This window comes from Chinchilla lanigera, unplaced genomic scaffold (genome assembly GCF_000276665.1).
Source record: "Chinchilla lanigera isolate Chin_1 unplaced genomic scaffold, ChiLan1.0 scaffold00116, whole genome shotgun sequence".
NCBI lineage: Eukaryota > Metazoa > Chordata > Mammalia > Rodentia > Chinchillidae > Chinchilla > Chinchilla lanigera.
In genome coordinates this window covers 3,659,537-3,667,769 of record NW_004955517.1, presented here as the reverse complement: position 1 = coordinate 3,667,769, position 8,233 = coordinate 3,659,537, and positions in this window count along the sequence as shown.

The following is an 8,233-nucleotide window of genomic DNA, read 5'->3' as shown; positions in this document are numbered from 1 at the left end:
CACACACACACACACACACACACACACACACACAGATATGGGCTGAAAGTTCATAAAATAAATCAGAAATAAAACACACCAGAGATGTACAATCAAGAGAAATCAAGTCTATGAGACAGACCCATCTTCTAAGTTAAATAATTTATAATAAGGTTTTTATACCACCTTAGTAACAAAACTGGGAGTCTAATAAAATGGATCTGCCTTACCATCAATGCCACTGTAAAATGAAAATATTACACTTTATAAAGCTGTTCAATTCTGCAAGTACTTTCATATGTATTATTTGGACCTCACAAATATCCTGTAAAGAAGAAGTATTTTTCCTTTCTTACCAGTTGAAACTAAGGAGTTACTTTGTTTGCGTATAGTACTGGGATTGAACCAAGACCTTTACAATGAGCTTTATCCCCAATCTCTTTTGTTTTATAAGACAGGGTCTCACTAACTTGCCCCGCCTGGACCCACACTTGCAGTCCCACTGCCTCAGCATCCCCAAGTGCTGGGACCACCGGCTTGGGCCCCAATGCCTAGCCCAGAGAAGTAAATGAATGTAGGTTTTTTATAGGCTTTCCCATAAAGTCCCAAAAGTACTCTAAAGCCTACATTTAAAACTGTCAGTAGAAAATAAAAAATGATCTTAAAGAGAATTTGGAAAGCATTCATAGTTGTCAAAAATTCATTTGAACCATAAAATTATATAGTTTGGGAAATATATTTTGGATACATGAAATAAAGACTGTTCCACTGCGATACTCTTAAGTCATTTTTATAGAAAACTGGTCTTGAACAAAGACGAAGTTCATAGGCCCCCCAGAAAGTTCATATCCAAAATAAAACCATAACAAAAACTACTTGACAATCAAAAATGCATTTTAATTATATAATACATTTTTGTGCTATGTCTAGTGTGAATTACTTCTCTATAAAGAATTTACAAGCACTAAGGATATATATATCAAAGAAAGCTTATCTAAAGATTTAATCTTGTCTCTCTAACTGTCTAAGAGAAATTCAAAGTTTTATTACAAATATACCCCAGGATTTTGTTGTGACTTTAAAATGTTAACATTATACTGTAAATTCAAAAAGGATAATTAATAGATTTGTTATTACAGCTGACCACATGCAAAACTCCCATTTTGTGAAGTCAGTAAGTCACTTGTTTGAATGTAGTTCAAGAAAACATCTCAGCTAACATTTTTAAATTCTATCATACAATACAGAAAGGCAGGTTTCTAATATAAAAAAAAAAAGCCACTGGAGTGACAGGTTCCATGATGATCTGTGTGATAGTTAACTGACTGTGTCAACCTGAGTAAGAAATACCAAACTAAACTGACTCGGCTTAGTTCTGGGTGTGGAAAACCCACCCAAGGGAGGATTATCACCAGATTTGAGTAAAAGGAAAACAAAGAAGGAAGGGTTGCTTCTGTTTCTTCGGAGGAGCTCCAGTCTTTGCCTTCACCTTGTACATTGTCTCCCGGCTTCCAGAGTGCAGGCAGACCTTTTGCATGCTTCTACATCTGAGTCTGTGGGCAACCACTGTAAGCCAATCTTGTAAATTCTTACATATTTGTATATCTTGCATTAAATCTCTTTCTCTATTAACATTGACTGATACAGTCAGATATATCAATATATCAACCATAGCACCAAGATCCCTGAATCCCAATTTGTAATGTCTTCCTAACTTAACATCCGTAGCCCTTCCCAATCCTGAGATCTCTCTTCTATCACACAAGAACACAGTGCCACCTAGACTTTATTTTACAATTCTGTGTATGTAGTATAGGTCAAGGATCTGTTCTAGGTATTTCAAGGTACCTGCCCTCGTGAAATTTATATGGCAATGAGAAAGACAAATAAGGAAGCTAACTTTTTTTTTTAATTTTTATTTTAAAAATAAAAGGAGGAAAACATTAACAGACAACCTTTTACAAAATAGCAAACGAACAGTACAGACAATACAGAGTTACAAAGTAGTAGGAAATTAACAATGCTTGTTGTATTATATATTGATATCTTCAAAGTGGTTTCTCATGAAAACAGAGACATGCAATATTGATCAGTCAAGGACTCACTGACAGTTTCTTTCAGCAAAAAAATAGAAGACAGTAGAACAACTATGTTAACTATCCTGTATATACATACATACAAAATTTTCCTTCTTTCCCTTCTCTTTTCCCCCATCCCAGTTGCCCTTTACCCTTGAGTGTTTTCCTATCATTTCACAATGTCTATCATACCTCCTAGTTTAAATTAACTCTTTCAGGTTTTACACTAGTGAAACAATGCAGTGCTTGCGCATGCAGGTCTGATTTATTTGGTATCAATATGATGCTTGCCTCCAGAAATGAGTTAGGGAGCATTGCTTCTTTTTCAATTTCACTGAAGAGTTTGAGGAGGGTTGGTATTAAATCTTGTCTGAATTTCTTGTAAAATTCTACTGTGAATCCATCAGGGCCTGGGCTTTTCTTTGTCGCTAGGTTTTTAATCACATTTTCAACCTCATTAATTGATATTGCATTGTTCAGGAATTTGATATCTTCTTGACTCAACCTTGCTAATTCATACATATCTAGGAATCTGTCCATTTCTTCTTAGTTTTCTATCCTATGTGAGTAAAAATTTTCAAAGTAGGTATTTATTAATGATCTTCTGAATTTCTGTGGAATCTGTGGTAATTTCATCCTTTTCATTCCTATTGCATGAATCTGAGTTCTTTCCTAAGGAAACCAACTTATATTGGGCACAGGTTAGCACTACTGAGAAATAATAAAGATAAGAAGAAAAAACAAGCCAAGTATGATGGTACATGCCTAGAATGTCAGCTACTGGGGAGGCTGAGGCAGGATTGTTAAGTTTGAGGTCAGCTGGGCAACTTGGCAAAATTTTGTTCCAAAATAAAAATAAAAGGGCAGGAGATATAGTTCAGTGTTTGCTGGGTTCAAACTCTGGTGCTGGGGGATCTGGGAAGAATAAGAAAAATTATAGTGAAAGCCGTTGTTTTGGGTGGTGTGCACAGGAAAGACCTTTCTTGGGAATGGCCTGTGAAGAATATACAAAGCTTGTGGAAGGTGGTCTAAGCAGAAGAAATATTTAGTGCATGAGTTCTGATAATGAGACTGAGTATGGTATGTATCAGCAAGACCACAGTGAATAAGGGAGAACCTAGTAAGAGATGAATTCAGAGTTAAGCAGTGATTTGATCAAGCAGGGCCTCACAGGAGGGTGACCTCTTCTTTATGGACAATGGAAAGCTACTACAGGCTTACCAGTACTGATTCAGGTTTAGAAAGATCACTATAACCATAGAGACAATAGAAGTAAAAAGCTAATGAAGAAACTATGACACATTTCTTTAGTACTTGAGGTTTTGGACACAAAGCAGGTAGCAAATGATGCCTATAACATGATATTCCCAAAACTTCACTTACGGTTATTATTTAAGAATGCAACTTGGAGAAATCTAAATAACGATGCTATAATGAGATGTCCATAGATGTTATCTAAGACACTGATAGTGGATACAATACTGAAGACTTTCAGAATGCCCCAAAATTTCACTTTAAGATAACTGAAGCATAAATTCAAAGAAGTATAACTGCATTGCAAATATAAACTATCAAGGACTATTCTATATAACTGTTGGGGAAAAATCATTTCATAATTAAATTGTGATTAGGGCTTGTCCAAGGCCTAGTGCCTTGCCATGCAGGCTGGCTACAGTATGCAGGAACATAATACTGTGTGCTTCCAGTCACAGTTGAGGCCTCAAGGGTTGGTACCACGATGCTGTGACACCCCAGGGCAAGGTTGCACCAGCTGAAGACATCCTACTTCCTTAAGAACCCAGTAGTAATAAAAAGAGAATTTTACCTTGGGGAAAGGACAAACTCCTTCTTAACCTGCCATCTCTCCCCACTATGCTCATCAACATGAATATCCCTTTAACATAGGTCAAACTGCTCTCTGAGTCATCCAATAATTCCTCTGATTGTTGTATACACCCAATACAGTGACTAGCTCGGAGTGTCTCTGCCTCTGCCCATCTTGAGACACTGACCTCCCAGCCTCCTTGTCATGCATTACCAAATTTGTCTCTGTTTCTTATTTCATCTTTTCACCATACCCCTCATGCCAGCAGTTGAGAATCTTGGCCAGGTCTCTCATAATAAACATTTTAAAAAATCAAGTTTATTGTATACTGGCTTGTTAGAAAAATGACTAAAAAGAAAAAGTGCTACAGTCTAGAATTTACAAAGAACCACTCCACTGATGCATTTTAATTTTTTGCCTTATAATTAGTTGGTAATGCTAAGCAATAAGATGATTTCCCGTGAAAATCCAGGTTTCTTTCTTTTTTGTTTGAAACAGGTCTTCCTATGTAGTTCATGCTGGCAATTCATAGCAATCCTCCTGCTTCAGCATCCCAAGTGCTGGAATTACAGGTGTGTGTCACCACACACAGTGAAAATCCAAATTTCTTTCTTCACTTGAAAATCAGCAGGTCTATTACCTTTTAGTCTAACTAAGCAAAAAACCAGTGCACAGGTGAATGCCACATTGCTAGCTAAAAAAAAAAATTGGCCCAGCCCAGGCAGGACCCCAAAAACCCAGTAAGGCCCAACAGGGGTGCACACAACAAGCAGGGGGGACTAGTGTAGTGGGAAAGTCTGAAGCAGCAGTAAGAATACCAGCGAGCAGCTGGTAAGATAGGTGAACCAGCATGGCTTTGGCACACAGACACTTAGAACAGAAGTGAGCAGATGGGACTACCATTTTTTATCGAAGGACTTGGGGAGAATTTCTTAGCAACAGAAGACCAGTCCCAGCCCCCACATCCAGAGGCCAAGACCAGCCCCATACCTAGCACAAATGCCACTACAAACTTGCCTGGAGTACATAGCACATTTCTGGAATCCAACCTGGACCTTCCATAGAACTGTAGATACCAGAGGAATTTTACTATTTTTATTTTTCTCTGTGTGACTGGGTGTCCTTTCTCTGTCCGGTTGAGGTATTTCTGTTTTTGCTTTGTCTTACTTTATTTTTTTGTGGTTATTTTGGGGGTTTTTCCTCTTTCTTTCATGACTTAGATTTTTTTTTACCTTTCTTTTTGCTTTCTTCTACTCATCTTCTTTATCTCTTTCCTCAACTATCTCACTTGATTTTATGATACTTTCATGTGAGTAAACATTGTGTCTTCTCTATCTGGTTCATGTCAATACTCCTTTGCTTTTTCTTCCATTCTTTCCCTCCTGTGTCTTCCAGATTCCCAAAACCTGGGTGATCATACTTTACCCTGCAGCCTTGCTCCTACTGTATTTAACCTCATTCATCTTTCCATCTTGTCCTCTACCCCTCTTAACCCCCTCCCAGCAACAGGGTAAAATCACTTCACTATAGGGAAAAACATTGCATATAAGTTCCTAGTTCTGTTATACAACTGTAGGATTTGCTACTATGGTTAAAGGTATCAGGTTAATAGATACCACAGTTTGTCAGTAGCCAGACTATGCTTGAGACTATTGTTATTGCTACCTGTACTACATTAGCCAAGATATCACATCTGTTATAATCAGTTTTTCTCCCTTGTATGACTACACTTTGATTTTATGGGGTCATAAACATCAGTGTAATCCAGTACCAAAGGACTGGGTGCTGAGCCAAATACATAGCAACTTCTCATCCTCAATACATTGTGAAGGTAGCTTTGTGGGACAGACACAAAGACCAAGAACCACCTACATCTAGAAGGCATCTCTGAGGAACAGACATTTGATACTAGGAATAAAGCAATCTACCATAAGGAATCTACAAGCATCAACACAGAAAACAAAATAAAATAAAAAACAGAAAATAGAAAATAGAAAATGACAAGATGCAGAAGCAAAATGCAACCCCAGGCCCTCAGCCCACCCAGGGTAAGTCCAGAGCACAGTGAGATACAAGAAATTGGAAGACACACACTGCACATTTCTGAAATGATAGAAACAGAATTGAAAAAACAAATAGAAGAGGCTACAGAAAAAATATTTTTTAAGGTGCACACAAAAAAAGTTGATCAATATGAAAAACATTAAAGCAGACACTAATAAACAAAAACAGAGCTTAGGAGAATAATGGAAACCATGAATGTCCAACATAAGAAACAATGGAGTCAATGAAACAGATCCAAACAGAAATCGAGTAGATTAAAAACTTCATTGAAAGTATATGTAACAGATTGCATGAAGGTGAGGACAGAATAGCAGATCTAGAAGACAGGATTGTGGCTAGTGACCATGAAAAGAAAGATATCTTAAAAATGGCAAGAGACCATAAAAAATCAATCTAAAACCTACAACATGAACTGAAGAGGAACAATGTAAGAGTGACTGGAGTCAGTGAGAAAGCTGAAGACTGTACAAAAACCATTTTTTAAAAACAAAACCCTCTTCACAGAAATAATGACAAAAAACTTCCCAAATATGAAACTGAATTTGACATACAAATAAATGAAGCATATAGAACTTCAAATAGCCATGACTGAAATGAACCCACACTGAGGCATATAATGGTCAAGATTCCAGAAATTCATCACAAGAACAGAACATTAAAAGAGGTCAAAGAAAAGAAATAAATCATCTATAAAGGAAAGCCAATCAGAATCACAGCAGATTTCTGAACACAAACCTTAAATCAAGGAGAGCTTGGAGGTATTTCAAGCCATAAAAGAAAACAACCTCTAACCCAGATTGATGTACCCATAAAACTATCTTTCAAAATCAATGGAGAAACAAGATACTTCCATGACAAAGAACAAATGAAGAAATTCATGACCACCAAACCAGTTCTTCACAATGCTCTGAAGGACATATTAGAAAGAGAAAACAGCCAGGTGTGCTGGCACACACCTGTAATCTCAGCACTTGGAAGGCCAAGGCAGAAGGATTGCTGTGAGTTTAAGGTCAGCCTGGGTTACAAAGTGAGTTTGAGGCCAGTCTGAATTGCATAGTGAAACCCTGTCTCAAAAAGATGAAAGAAAAGACAAAGACCACAAAAGCAAGTACATCAGTAGAAAGAAGCCACCAGGCAGGGCAAGCAATTAAACACAGGGAAAAGACAGGGAACCAACAACAGGAAAATAACATGAAACAGATAAGCCAATACATATTAGTTATAACCACCAAGGTGAATGGTCACAGCTTACCAAAGAAACAAACAGACTGGCAGAATGGATCAAGAAGCAAGATCCAACAATATGTTGCATTCAAGAAACACATTTAAGTCAAAAAGAAATTGATAGACTGAAAATCAAAGGATGGAAAACAATACTCTATGCCACAGGAACCCAGAAAAAAGCAGGGGTAGCTATTCTGTTTACAGATAATGGGAACTTCAAGCTAAGATTGATCAAAAGAGACAAATAAGGTCACTACATATTTGTTAAGAGAAAACTCCAAGAAGAAGAGAAAATAATCATAAATATATATGCACCAAATACCAGAGCTCAACTTCATAAAACAAGTATTAATATACAGGAAAAATCAAATAAGCACTAACACAATTGTAATGAGGGACCTTAATGCACCACTCTCCCAATTAGATAGATCAATTAGACACAAAATCAACAAAGAAATATCAGAATTAAACCAAACCTGTGAATAAATGGCTGTAGTAGATGTCTACAGTGTTCTACCACATAACATCAGGATACACATTCTTCTCAGCTGTGCATGCGACATCTTCCAAAACAGACCACATATTAGCCCATAAAACATGCTCTAAGTAAATGCAGAGGAATTGAAATCGCCTGATGCATATTATTTGAGAAATAAAAGGCAGAAGAAACCACAAAAACTAAATAAATACATGGAAATTAAATAATACCTCCCAAACAACCACTGGGTCACAAATGAAATTAAAGAAGAAATTAGACAGTTTCTATAATTAAATAACCTAATGTTCAACTTCAAGGTTCTAGAAAAAGAAGAGCAAGGCAAGCCCAAAGCTCATGCAAGAGAAGAAATTATAAAGATCAGAGGAGCTATTAGTGCAATTGACACTAAGAGAAAAATACCAAGAATGAATAAATCAAAGAGATGGTTCTTTGAAAGTTTAAATAAAACTGATAAATTCTTAGCCAACCTTATCAAAAAAGAGGAAAGACTCAAATCTATGCAATTAGGAATGCAAAGAGTGAAATCACAACAAATCCTACAGAAATCCAGATGATCACTAATAT